Consider the following 13146-nt stretch of genomic DNA (forward strand, 5'->3'; position numbering starts at 1 on the left):
CCCCAGGCTTGTGTGGGGTCACTGAGCAATCTTGTGGGCCCAAGAATTTTAAAATAAGCCCATGCCTAGAATACAAGAGCTGACCGTCATTAAGGCATCCCTGAGAGCCACTGGAGGAACGCTGCCTGTACAAGGAGGAGCAGCTCCTTATGACAGAAAGGGGGCTGGGTGAGCGTGGGTTCCCCAGCCAGCCAGGGGAGCACCATGGCCCATTACAGAAGGCCAGGCCCACCTGGAAGAGCTTCAGAGTAAGATGAAGCCTGAGGCTGTGCCATGGCCACCCCAGACAGGATCCCAGAGGCCAATTGTCCTACATAAGAAAGCAGGGGGCTCACTTGCCATCAAGTCCGAAGATGTGGGTTTGATCCCTGGGACCTACAAGATGGCAGAAGAGAACAGACCCCTGCAGGCTGTGCTAAGCTCTACAAGCTTCCTCCCCTGTCACAGATAGATGTTTTCTTTAAAAAAATAAAACGCCAGTTATCACAGTGCCCAGACACTGGGAGAACTCAGGTAACACCGGCCGCCGCCATTTCTACAGTGTTAGGTGAACTGATAAAGACATTAAGGTCTCAGGAGACAGTGGACCCCGCTAGGCTGGTCACAAAAAAAGTTTCACCAAGAAGTCTCATCTTTGCTGAGGCCTGAAGGGTGTGGACAAGCTGGAGGTAAAAGCAGGCTGACCATTGGGAACTGTACAAAGGTCCTGGGGGTGTCACAGAGCTAGGGATCCCCAGCTGGAGGGGGGAAACGCATTTGCTTGCCGGCTCTCCGGTCTCCCTTCAGCTCCAGCCTGGCCGCTCTGGCCAATCAAACTCACTTTTTCAGCTTTGCTTCAATCTACCTTCATCCAACACGGTCTTTTCTGCTCCCTTTTAAGAACGTTTGTTGTTTAAGACAAAGCCAAGAAGGGTCTAGATACGATTCTTTTTTTTTTTTTTTTTTTTTTTTTTTGGTTTTTCGAGACAGGGTTTCTCTGTGTAGTCCTGGCTGTCCTGGAACTCACTCTGTAGACCAGGCTGGCCTTGAACTCAGAAATCTGCCTGCCTCTGCCTCCCAAGTGCTGGTAGATACGATTCTTAATTGCATCTGCAGATCCCCAGTTTCCAGATAAGGATGATGATATGGTTGTTTGGCTTGTTTTTGCTGTTCATTTGAGATGGGGTCTCAAGTAGTCCAGGCTAGTCCCAAACTCTGTAGCCAAAAGTGACCTTGAAGTCTTAAACCTCCTAGCTCTGCCTCCTGAACACTGGGATCACAAACAGGCGCCCCAGATATCTAACTAGGCATGGAAAGGAAGTGAGTGCTGGCAAGCTACCACACCATCTTGGGGTGTCTCCAGCCAGTCCGTCTCCCCTCCCTGGGCAGTGTGTTTTTTGTTTTTTTTTTTTTTTTTTTTTTTTGGTTTTTCGAGATAGGGTTTCTCTGTGTAGCCCTGGCTGTCCTGGAACTCAGGCTGTAGACCAGGCTGGCCTCGAACTCAGAAATCCGCCTGCCTCTGCCTCCCAAGTGCTGGGATTAAAGGTGTGTGCCACCACCGCCTGGCGGGCGGTTTCATATTTTTATTTGGCATGCCTACCCTCTCAGGAAGCAAGGGCAGGAACCAACCCTGTGCCTGTGCTGTGTCTAGAAACAGCCGCTGAAGGTGGCCTGAACAATGGTCTGGACTAGAATCTAAGTTCAGAGGGGCATTAGGCAGTGAAGTCACGGTGGCATCGCTCTCATGCATAAGACAAACGCCCTTAAAAGAGAGGATTGAAGCCAGGCAGTGGTGGCGCACGCCTTTAATCCCAGCACTCAGGAGGCAGAGGCAGGCAGATCTCTGAGTACAAGGCCAGCCTGGTCTACAGAGTGAGTTCTGTGACAGCCAGGACTACATGGGGAAATACTGTCTAGAAGAGAGAGAGAGAGAGAGAGAGAGAGAGAGAGAGAGAGAGAGAGAGAGAGAGAGAAAGGCAGAGACAGAGAATTTGATTCAGCTGAAAAATGAAGTCGTGAATTCTGCAGGTGAATGGATTATACTGTGTGAAGTAACCCAGACTCAGAAAGACAAACATCACATGTTCTCTCTCACAGGAGGCTCCTAGCTCAGATCTTCAGACGTGAGTACCGATCCTGGAGTAACTGTGGAAGCCAGGAAAGGGAGAGGGGGCTGGGGAGCAATAGAGAGAGAAGTTGCAGGATGCAGATGATCTGATCATCGGAGAACCGTGGACCTTGGGGGAGAACTTACAACCTCCACTTTACTAAACCAGCACAATCCCTAACTACCCTCTAAACATTCGCCTCCCGCCCACAGGTAACTGTGGTCCTCACCCCTCATCACAGAAATGTCTCTTTTCGACATATGGCAACTGTTGCAGAAAACTGTAACCAATCAAAATGCAGAGTCCTGGAGCCCAGTCCCAATGGAAACATCTATAATACAAGTCCTGCACCTAAGGCTCAGGGAACATTTCAGAAGAGGGGGCAGAAAGAACCTAAGAGCCGGAGGGTCTGGGAGCTTGCTGTGAGATTTCTCCTCAGAATGTCAGAAGCTATACACATGATGTCCCATCAACATGGCCGCCTAACAGAACCTGAATGAGAAAGACATCAGCAGACATGCTAAGGTAGACAGGAAGACTCACAGGGCTTCGACTCCGACCTTAATTGGAGAACTTGAGGCAACTAGCGAGTGCTGAGGACAGGAGAAACAGTGTAGGTATAAATATTTTGCTACCTACTTGGTTCGCCCTCTCCTCGAGCCCTCCACCCAGCAGAGGTAGTGGAAGAGAAAAGTTATCAGGACATGGGGGACGTGGACATGTTCAGCAATAGTTCTTTGGGGACAAGCTCCATCTTCTTTGACAGCAGTTCAGTCCCACCGCAAACACCAAATACGACTCAGCAGCTGCAGACCAGCCCTCTAGGCAGGCAGACAGCACACACGAACTAACAGCTGTAGTTCAATCCTGAAGGAACCACGAGGCTCAACAATGGGCCTGAGGTGAGGCCCCTTAAGCAACAAGCTGCCGCAGGAACCTCGAGAGCAGTTCTTGTGTGAGTTTCTCTCAGTGGTGGCGTCACCACGGGTTGAACTCAAGAACGCTATGTAAGGCGAACCAATACATGCGTGTAGTTAACAAAGAATAACGAGGTAGAGCAAATTAAACCAAGGCTCAGTGCTCCTCTCCCACTGTCTGTGGGGTCATATTTATACTCCTTCATCACGGGTCCTTTCATATGTTTTTTATATCCAAACATCACTTCACCTGTGTCCGCTTCAGGAAAACATTCTTTTCCCGTGTCTGCTTTAGCGAGACACCCTCTCACCTGTGTGCCCCAGCAAACCATCATCTGACATAACTGACTTTCCAAAAAAAAACTAGAAGTTTCCACTTCAAAACAGTCTTCCCCGAGAGGAGAGCACACCAACTGGCTACCCAAAACCAAACGGTCAGCCCTGAAAACATCCGTACAGGCAACACTGTACGGACTAAGCACATTGTATTTATGCATTTGGGAATATATAATAATTAAAGAAAAAGGCTACGATTTTGAAAGTAAGAGGTGGGCACTCGGGAGGGGTTGGAGGGAGGAAATAGAACGAGGAATGATGTAATGACATTATGATCTCAAACATATTTTTTAATCCTTTAAAGTTTTTTTTTTTAAGGTGAGGACTCTGAAGGTGGCAGGCAAGGTGGCTCAGCAGACATAAGCACTTTGCCAGAGAATAAGCTGACTGGGGGACCTCGGGAAAGCTGCCCACAGTCTTTGAGACAGGGTTGCTCACTTCTCTCTAATGTCTCGTCACAGTAGCATGACGCAAACAGATGTCTTCAGAATGGACACTGAAGGGGAAGAGAGCGTGGGAGAGCATGGGGTTGAATAGCTGAGGGCACAGGTCACCTCAGTCAGGTGTGCAGCCGGGAGCAGAAAGAGACCCACAGGGCACAGACAGATACCTCCATGACTCAGGAGAGAACCCAGGAAACAGCATTCACTCCTTCCCCGCTGTGAGAAAGGAGAGGAAATCGGTATCTTTAAGGTATAATAAGAGAGACGCCAACCCGGCTTTATATTACGAGAGGAACGGCTGGCTGAGAAGCACCAAATTATTTACAGTGTGTTTCCCAGAACTCAAAGAAACAGTGAATTTTTTTTTTTTTTTTTTGGCATAAGCCTGTAACCAAAGCATAATTTATAACGATACATCAAACTTAGCAGAACATAAATTCTCCCACCTTACAAAAACAGTGAGTGAGTCGAGGCCAGCCTGAGTTCACACGTCACCATGAATGGATTCCCATCACGGGGAAGGAAGCTGCTTCTACCGAAGGTGATTCCCACAATGGCAGAGGGACCAATTAACACACGACAAACAGAGATATCCCCGAGAAGTGGTCTGTGGAGGCCTGCCCAGATCTGCCTGTAGTGCACGGACCCGGAAACTAGTCTCCTCTTACTGAACTTCTGTCTCTCAAGATGCCTGATGGTACCAAGAGCAATGTTAGAAAAAAAAATCTAAGGGTAGGAATTATATCTAGGTGTATGCACTGCTGTATCTCAAGTACATAGTAACTGCTCAATAAATACTGTTTGTGAGGAGGAAAGAGACAGGAGGAACAGTAGAGAGGACGGAGGTACCTACAGGATACAAATGTATCAGCTACCCATTGCTACAATACTGCTGTGTAACAAGTGCCTGGAAAGTTCAGTGACTGGAACTATTCTTTTTATGGTTATCTTCCTTTGCCTGAAGTCTGGCTAGACTTCTTTTGGCCTCAGCTGGATTCACCCACACAATTTCCAGTAGTTCTGGTGGAAATTGGTATCTGGTGACCTCAGTTGGTACAGCCAGGCTCTCTCCATCCTCTCTCCCCATGCAAGTGTCTTTCCCATGTTCCCCTGGAAGGTTGCTCTGGGATGGTTTTCCAGCTGCCCTGGGCATGTTGCCATGGCTACCAAAAGGGCATGTTTCCGTGAGGACAGGATGGGTACCAAAAGAGCAAGGGCAAATGCACGGTGCCTCTGCTGACAGGATGCTCGCAAGCGTCATTGGACAAACCATGGCATACGTCATGCCAGACCCAGGAAGGGAGTGAATGGTAAAATACAGGACATGAGTGCAGCCAGCCTACCTCAGAGCAACACCCAACTCCCATGCTCTCAATCTCTAGTCTGTGCCACATCCCTCCCTAGCCACATAACCCAGGGAGGAAAAAAGAAACCAAGAAACCCCAACCTCTCATATGGGAAACGGATGGCCAAATGCTCTTCCGTTGAAGATACGTTTGTTTAAGAGGGCGGACACAAGACTTATTTATTCTTTGATGATTTCACAAATGTATACAATGTATGTTGATCAGACCAACCCCGCCCCCTCCGCCTCCTCCAGGCTTGCCTTTAACTGGAGGCATTCTCCCCACCACTCGGGGGCTGAAGTTATGGGTTATCTGTCTTTAGACCTGGCTAATGCTTAGAATCTTTAAAGTCCGTAAAAATTTGGGGGAAGGGGGAGAGAAAGGCAGTCGCACTGACCCACCATCTCCTGTCTTCCAAGGTTCTTCTGAGCTTCAGGACAGCACTTGCAAGCCTTCTGAGAAGATGGAGTTTCCTCCGACAGCTTCATCAGAGAGGCAGGATGCACGCGATACCCGTGCTCTCTGTTTGCTGGTCCTTATGGCCCAGACGAGAACGGCGGTTTCAGTGTGAGTCTGGGCAACCTGATGCTCCGAGCTGACTGGCTTTGAAGCTCGAACTGGCTGTGCAGCTAATGACTGGCCTTATCTGTCTGCTAGCTTGTCAGTTAAGGAAAGAAACCACCTCCCAGGAACAAGGCCTCATCTGGGAGAAACTGTGGGTCCATCCACGCAGCTCGAAAACACAACGCCTGCCAGCTTCTCCTCCCTCAGCTGCCCACTGTCTGGGTGGCCGGGGGTTCAGTCGGCCATGATGTCGCCTTTTCTTGGCTTGTCTGATACCATCGGGCTTCCATAGGATTTTCTCATTTCCTAAGACGACAGAATAGATACATTGTTTTTCTGTGCCCATAAAACGAGGACCAATAGCTTCCAAGAACTCACGAGCCTTCTCAGTGTTGCCAATTATAGGGGAATGGGAGGATGTTTGAAGGGGTGCTATGGTGGGCACTCCAGTCTCAGTCTTTGAAAGTGCCTTCTTCCATTCTAGGGGCACCTGCTGGAGCTGTCTGTCACAACTCCCATATCTTTGGGCCCAGTGGAAGGGATAAACCCAATCTCCTGAGCCAGGCTTGGTCTGGAGTAGTCATGTGACTTGACCAAGGCCAATCAAGAACTCTTCCTTGGTAATCTGCAGGCGGAGCGTTGCTCTTGGCTAGGCAAGGCTGACATCCAGGTCTGGGGTAATCTCATGCTACTCAGAAGCAACCTGGTTCTTCCTGCCAGGCGGTTTCGAGTCCAGGGTTCTAATGATGTCACCTCCTCAGGTCCATCTGGCCATGGTTACCAAGGTAACCTGCTATGAGTCCTTTGCAGATCCTCTTATTGACCCATTTGGCTTCTTGGCTGTTGCCACACTTGCATTGGTCTCTCTCTCTCTCTCTCTCTCTCTCTCTCTCTCTCTCTCTCGTCCACCCACCCACTCCTCCGACCCGGGCATCCTCTCTTGCACAAGAACAGCAAAACAGCAACCTTCTCAGATGCTCATTAAACCAACTTACCTTACTTTAACCCCAGTGGCTTCCCATCGGACTTAGGATAAGACCTAAGTTCTTCACTGCAGCCTACGGGGCTGCTGAAGCCCTGCCCGATCCGTTCCTCATCAACGCCTTTCTCCACACGGAGCATTCAAACCCCACCCTACGCCCGTCCCTCAATGTGGCAGGCTCTTCCCTCTTCTGAGTCTTTGCACGTGCCTCGCAGGATCTTCTTACTCTCAACCCTGCTTCCTCAACCCCTTTCCCCGCTATAAACACCAGTATAAATGTCCCTTCACCCAAAGCCTTCTACCCAGCTGCCGCCACCAGTCAGACATCCAGTAGAAAGCCCGTTGTCACTTTTGATTGTCTCGGTCCCCTCCTTCAGAATCGTCTCCTTCACGTATGGGATGTCAACCTTCCTAACTCACCGGCACCTCAGCGCAGACCTGTGCCACCCTTGTATGGTATGTCCAGTGCATATTCGTCAGGATTCCCTAAAGAAACGAAACAGAGAGACGGAGCCGGTCTAGAGGGGCTGCTGTGTGTTGGGATGGAGGAGGCGGTGCCGTGGTTCAGTTCTTGCAGAGCTGGGCAAACTGGGCACGGTGGCATCCATGTTCAACCCAGGGCTCCAGAAGTGGGAGTAGAAGAGTCAAAAGTTCAAAGCCACCCTCAGCTACACAGAATGAGTTTGTAAAAACATAAATCTGTTTTTTTTTTTTTTCTTCCCCAGCACCTGCTCCTGGAATGGTGACTCTGAGACTAATTAGTTATTATTAAATGTCTAGGCCATAAGCTTTGGCTCATCCCCTGATTAGCTCATAACTCCACATGGTTAGTTACCTCTTCAGTCCCAGCTGGCTTCTTCTTTAGCGTCTCAACTGAAGTTACTTCTATTCTCTCGCGATTTCCCAGAATCCTCTCTCCCATTTCCCGCCTCTGCTCATTGGCCATAGGCTTTTTTATTGACAGGTGATGGTTGTAAGAGATTCTCTCTACATGCCTTCAAGATTATCTGGGTACCCTTTCCCTATTCAAACTGACACCTAAAATTAACGTGATTCCCTCCATGCTGGAACTATAGATCTGTTATAGATCTGTCAGATGAAAAACTCAGTGGGGCCGGGTGGTGGTGGCGCACGCCTTTAATCCCAGCACTTGGGAGGCAGAGGCAGGCAGATTTCTGAGTTCGAGGCCAGCCTGGTCTACAGAGTGAGTTCCAGGACAGCCAGGGCTACACAGAGAAACCCTGTCTCGAAAAACCAAAAACCAAAAACCAAAAAAAAAAAAAAAAAAAAAAAAAAAACCTCAAAACCTCAGTGGGGTCATACAGTCTGGGGTCATCACTGGGGTCCTGTGATCCTGAGGCTGCCTTGGGTTGGCACACAAACCCAGTCTTCAGTCATCCATCACTGGGGTCCTGAGGCTCTCTTGGGTTCTCTAGAAACAGACCCTAAGCAAAGTTTGGTTGGTGTCTTACTAGGGTTCATTCAGAAATCAAGTAGGGCAGGAACCTGGAGGCAGGAGCTGATGCAGAGGCCATGGAGGGATGCTGCTTACTGGCTTGCTCCCCATGGTTTGCTCAGCCTGCTTTCTTATAGAATACAGGACCACCAGCCTGGGATGCTCCACCCACAATGAGATGGCTCCACCCACAATGGACCGGCCCCACCCACAATGGGCGGGGCCCTCTCCCATGTATCACCAATTAAGAAAATGCCTTACAGACTTGTCTTTACAGCCTGATCTTATAGAGGCATTTTCTGAATCAAAGCTCCCTCCTCTCGGATGACTGTACCTTGTGTCAAGTTGACAGAAAACCAGCCAGGACAGGGAGGAAGGACATGCGCCATGGCGTACATATGGATGACAGAGAACGTGCTTGGTCCTCGGCTTTCATCTTGTTTGAGGCAGAGTCTCTAGTTCTCTGCTGTGCACTTCAGTCGTGCTGGTCCTGAGCCTCCTGTCTCAATGCTGGTGTGCTGCGGTTGCAGATGTGTGGGGTGACATATGCTTGTGCCTCAGGTGCTTTACCCGTGGATCCCAGCCCAGAATTGTTAGTTTGAGGTGAACAGGTTGCCTAGGCACTCAACTTACATCTGGTTCCCCCTAAGAACCCCCAGATGCTGCCAACCTCTCTGATTAGGGCCGAGTTCATTTCCCAGTAATTAAAGAGCGTTTTTCTCAGCTCCTGAAATAAAGCCTTGGATGTCTGGCCAAAGCTGCCCCCCCTCCTCCCCAGGAAAATGCTCTCTAAAAGAGAGTCACACAGTACTGAAAGCTTGGCTTCCCTGGCCAGCAAGAGCCTGTGTTCATTTCCACGGCTCCTGTTACTATGACAACACAGCACTTCCACCCACAGAGCTTTTGGATATCCGGATGAATCAAAGGGTCAGGGAGGTATGAGGGCCCTCTGCCCTGCCGTGCCTTGAGCAGATGAAGCAGAGAGTCTGGAGAAGCTGGAGGTGATGGGGGTAGCTCCTCTGGGGCCCCACCACATCCTGATTTACTGTCCCCAAGCAGGAGGAGGAGAGAGTACTAGTCACGTCTTGGTGAAGCAGAGTGTACACTGAGTGCCTGAGGCAGTGTCCTCATCAACACTGCATACTTAGGCTTCTCTGGACTTGTACCTCGGGGCTGGAGAGATGGCTCAGTGGTTAAGAGCACTGGCTGCTCTTCAGGAGTTTCTGAGTTCAATTCCTTTTTTGGGGGGGGCGGGGGGGAGGGAGTTGTTGTTGTTGTTTTTTTCGAGACAAGGTTTCTCTGTGTACCCCTGGCTGTCCTGGAACTCACTCTATAGACCAGGCTAGCCTCGAACTCAGAAATCCGCCTGCCTCTGCCTCCCAAGTGCTGGGATTAAAGGTGTGCACCACCACGGCCCTGCCTGAGTTCAATTCCTAACAACCACATGGTGGCTCACAACCATCTATAATGGAATCTGATGCCCTCTTCTGGTGTGTGTCTGAACACAGTTACAGTGTACTCATATAAATAAAAATAAATACATCTTAAAAAAAAAAAAAAAAAAAAGAGTCCTTCATCTGGGGAAGGCTCACGCGAAGCTTGGGGAGACCATGACTAGGGAAGTTCCCTGTGCATTCAGATGAATGCCACCCACCCCCGCAGAAGCTCCCGGCCTGGATCAAGGAGACTGGACCACTGGGCAGAATCACTGCTGAAGACGGAAGGGACCAAGGTGGACAGTCAGAGGCTTCAAGATGGAAGATGGCCCTGATAGCTTTCCCCACGACAAGTCTCACAAGGAACACTCCTGCATCATACCAAGAGCATAGGTGACAGACAGCACATGGCTTCCAAAGATAAATCATAAAAGGCACTGACCAGGAAATACTTGGGAGGCAGAGACCAGGCTGCATCTGCCTCACCAGGGGTGGGATCAAAGGTATGTGCCACCACGCCACGCCTGGAGAGACACTGTACAGTGGACCCGATGACCAGAGTGCACGAGACTTTGCAAAGAGGTCTCCAAGCCACAGAGAAGCCTTCAGACACTGCAGGGCACAACAACACAGCCTCGCTAATCTTAAGAGATACCACCATCGCCAACGGTTCAGCTCAAGGTCTTTTTTTTTTTTTTTTTAAAAAAGATTTATTTATTTATTTTAAGTGACTACACTGTAGCTGTCTTTAGACACATGAGAAGAGGGCATCGGATCTCATTACAGATGGTTGTGAGCCACCATGTGGTTGCTGGGAATTGAACTCAGGACCTCTGTCTGGGAGAGCAGTCAGTGCTCTTAACCGCTGAGCCATCTCTCCACCCATCCACACACACACACACACACCCGCTTATTAAAAAGATGCATACAGCCTGCCTCAGCTGGGTCTGTCATTTGGATCCAAGACATCTACCTCAACTAGAAAAGCATGACAGACTTGCAGAGACACAAAGGCTCATGTTCGATTTGGGTTTTCATAATGGACATATTTTTCACATAGACATTTTCTAGATTCTTCGTCATGAGTCAAGGTGAGCGTTTTTGTTTTTGTTTTTAACTAAAAACCTCCTAATCCCGTGTTCCCCAAGGAAGCAATTCTACCTAATACAGAACGCTTAAGATGGAGAAAACCAACCTTTCAGGATCTCTTCAGGGACCATATTTTGCACATCTTCCACAGCTTCCCCTGAGGACTAGAGGAGAGCCATTTCAGAGGAGCTACCGCCCCCTGGTGGCCACACAGCCAGAACGCCCAGCGCTCTGATGCTCCCAGTCTCTTTCCCCTGCACGTTTTGTGGTTTGGGTTTTGTTGTTGTTACATTGTTACATTTTACATTTCCCATAGGATATATTTGGATCATACTCCCTCCCTCCCCTCAACCTCACCCTCCTCCCTGAGGCGTCCAAGATCAGCTTCTCTCAGATTACAACCTGGCCCACAGACATGCCTACTGTTAAAATTTCTGAAAATGTCACCCAACAACCCAGGCCTGATGAGTCTTTTGGGAACTCGGGGTGGGGGTCGGTCGGGGGAGTGGTCACCTGTCAAAGCAGAAGAGCTGGGGACTAGACCTCAGCACCTACAAAGGAAACCCTGTGCTCTCGGGTACCCCACCGTCCCCGCCCCTTCCCAGTGTCTCCCGTTTATCGGCAGGATTCTCAGAACTTCTGGACCTGCCCAAGTCCATTAGAGATTGTTTATGTCGGCCTCCCAGGAAGCCCTGGAGAGAGGAGGGCCCTACACGTGGCAATTTTATGTCTGAGTGCCAAAAACTTCAGAGGGTAAGTGACTTGCCCAGGGTGGTGGCCCTGTGTTTGAATGGCATCAGTCTGGCCTGAGAGCCCCCACGTTGCCCTCTCTGGGAAAAGCGTTTACAATGACATGATGACTTAGGGACAGAATGATATCTCAGAGGTTGCCCAGTGAACAAGGTTGAACAAGGCTTAAACACAAGAACCTCTGTGCAGGCCGGTATTTCGCCAGCCTGACAACATGCCAGAGCACTGGTTCTCAACCTTCCTCATACAGTCACTACAAGTAATGGCTACTCCTGGCTGTCAGCTTGACTAAATCTAGAATGAACTACAATCCAGAATTGGAGGGCTCACCTGTGATCCAGATCTTGAGGCTGGAAGACACAAGTTTCTGACCTGGATCTTGGCATGGAGATCTTGAGGCATAATGGCCATGAAAAGCTTAGGCCCAGGCAAGGTAGTACAGGCCTTTAATCCCAGGAGACTGAGGCAAGGAGATCTCTGAGTTCAAAGTCAGCCTGGAATAAAGCAAGTCCCAGATCCAGCTGTGGTGGTACACACCTTTAATCTGAGCCACACCTTCTGCTGGAGGCCTACATAAGGACACACTGGCAGAAGATTCAGTCTTCTTCGCCTGCTTGCACTCACTAGCCAGCACGTCTGTTGGAGCCTACCTCTACAGAAGACCAGCTGAAACAACCAGCCTGGTGAGACTGAGCAACGACTAGATTCTTGGACTTCCCATCCACAGCTGCCCATTGTTGGGTTAGTCGGACTGCAGACTGTAAGTATCACAATAAACTCCCTCAATATGGAGACATTTCATAAGGTCTATGACTCTAGAGAACCCTAACTAACATACTACATTATAACATTGTATTAACATCGTTTCTCATGCTGTGGTGACCCCCAGCCAAAAAAAATTATTTCATTGCTACTTCATGATTGTAAGCATGCTACTGTGATGAATCGTTATGTAAATTAGCTAATATGTGACCCCTGCGGGGCCCACAGGTTGAGAACTACTGCGCCAGCGTTATCAGGAGGGAAAGGAACTTGAATTGAGAAAAATGTTTCCATAAGCTCCAACTGTAGGGCATTTTCTTCATTAGTGATTGATGGGAGAGGGCCCCGCCCATTGTGGGTGGGGCCATCCCTGGGCTGGTTGTCCTGGGTTCTATAAGAAAGTAGGCTGAAACCCGGATTTAGTGGTGCATACCTCTAATCCCAGCACTCAGGAGACAGAGGCAGAGGCGGAGGCGGAGGCAGGAGGTTCGGGCTAGTCTGGGCTACACAGTGAGTTCCAGACCAATTTGAGCTACAGTGTCAAAATAAAATAAAAATGTAAAAAGGCTCCATCAGTACATTGCCCGCAGGTGACAGATCGGCAGACTAGACTGGCACCAAGTCAGCTCGACTCAGTCTGCAAGCGGCAGAGCTGGGATATGAACCCAGGGCTGTGTGGCTCCATGAAACAGTCCTAAAATCCAGAACCTGAGGGCTAACTAAGGCAGGTGGGAGCCACTAAGCTTGCTGAGCTGACTTCAACCCACAAACCCATATGGTAGGAGGAAGCCAACGTTCGCCAGCTGATCTCTGCGCATGTGCGCACGCACCAAAAACATAAAACTTTTTTTTTTTTTTAATTAAGAAAGGTGGGTTGTTGTCCCATTCTGCCTTTGGGAATACTGCAGAAGGGAGTAATATGCCCAAAGGTCACAAGAGGCTGAGGCAAAATTTAAATGTGGGTCGTCTGACTCCCGA

Source organism: Arvicanthis niloticus, chromosome 24, assembly GCF_011762505.2.
Source record: "Arvicanthis niloticus isolate mArvNil1 chromosome 24, mArvNil1.pat.X, whole genome shotgun sequence".
Classification (NCBI taxonomy): Eukaryota; Metazoa; Chordata; class Mammalia; order Rodentia; family Muridae; genus Arvicanthis; species Arvicanthis niloticus.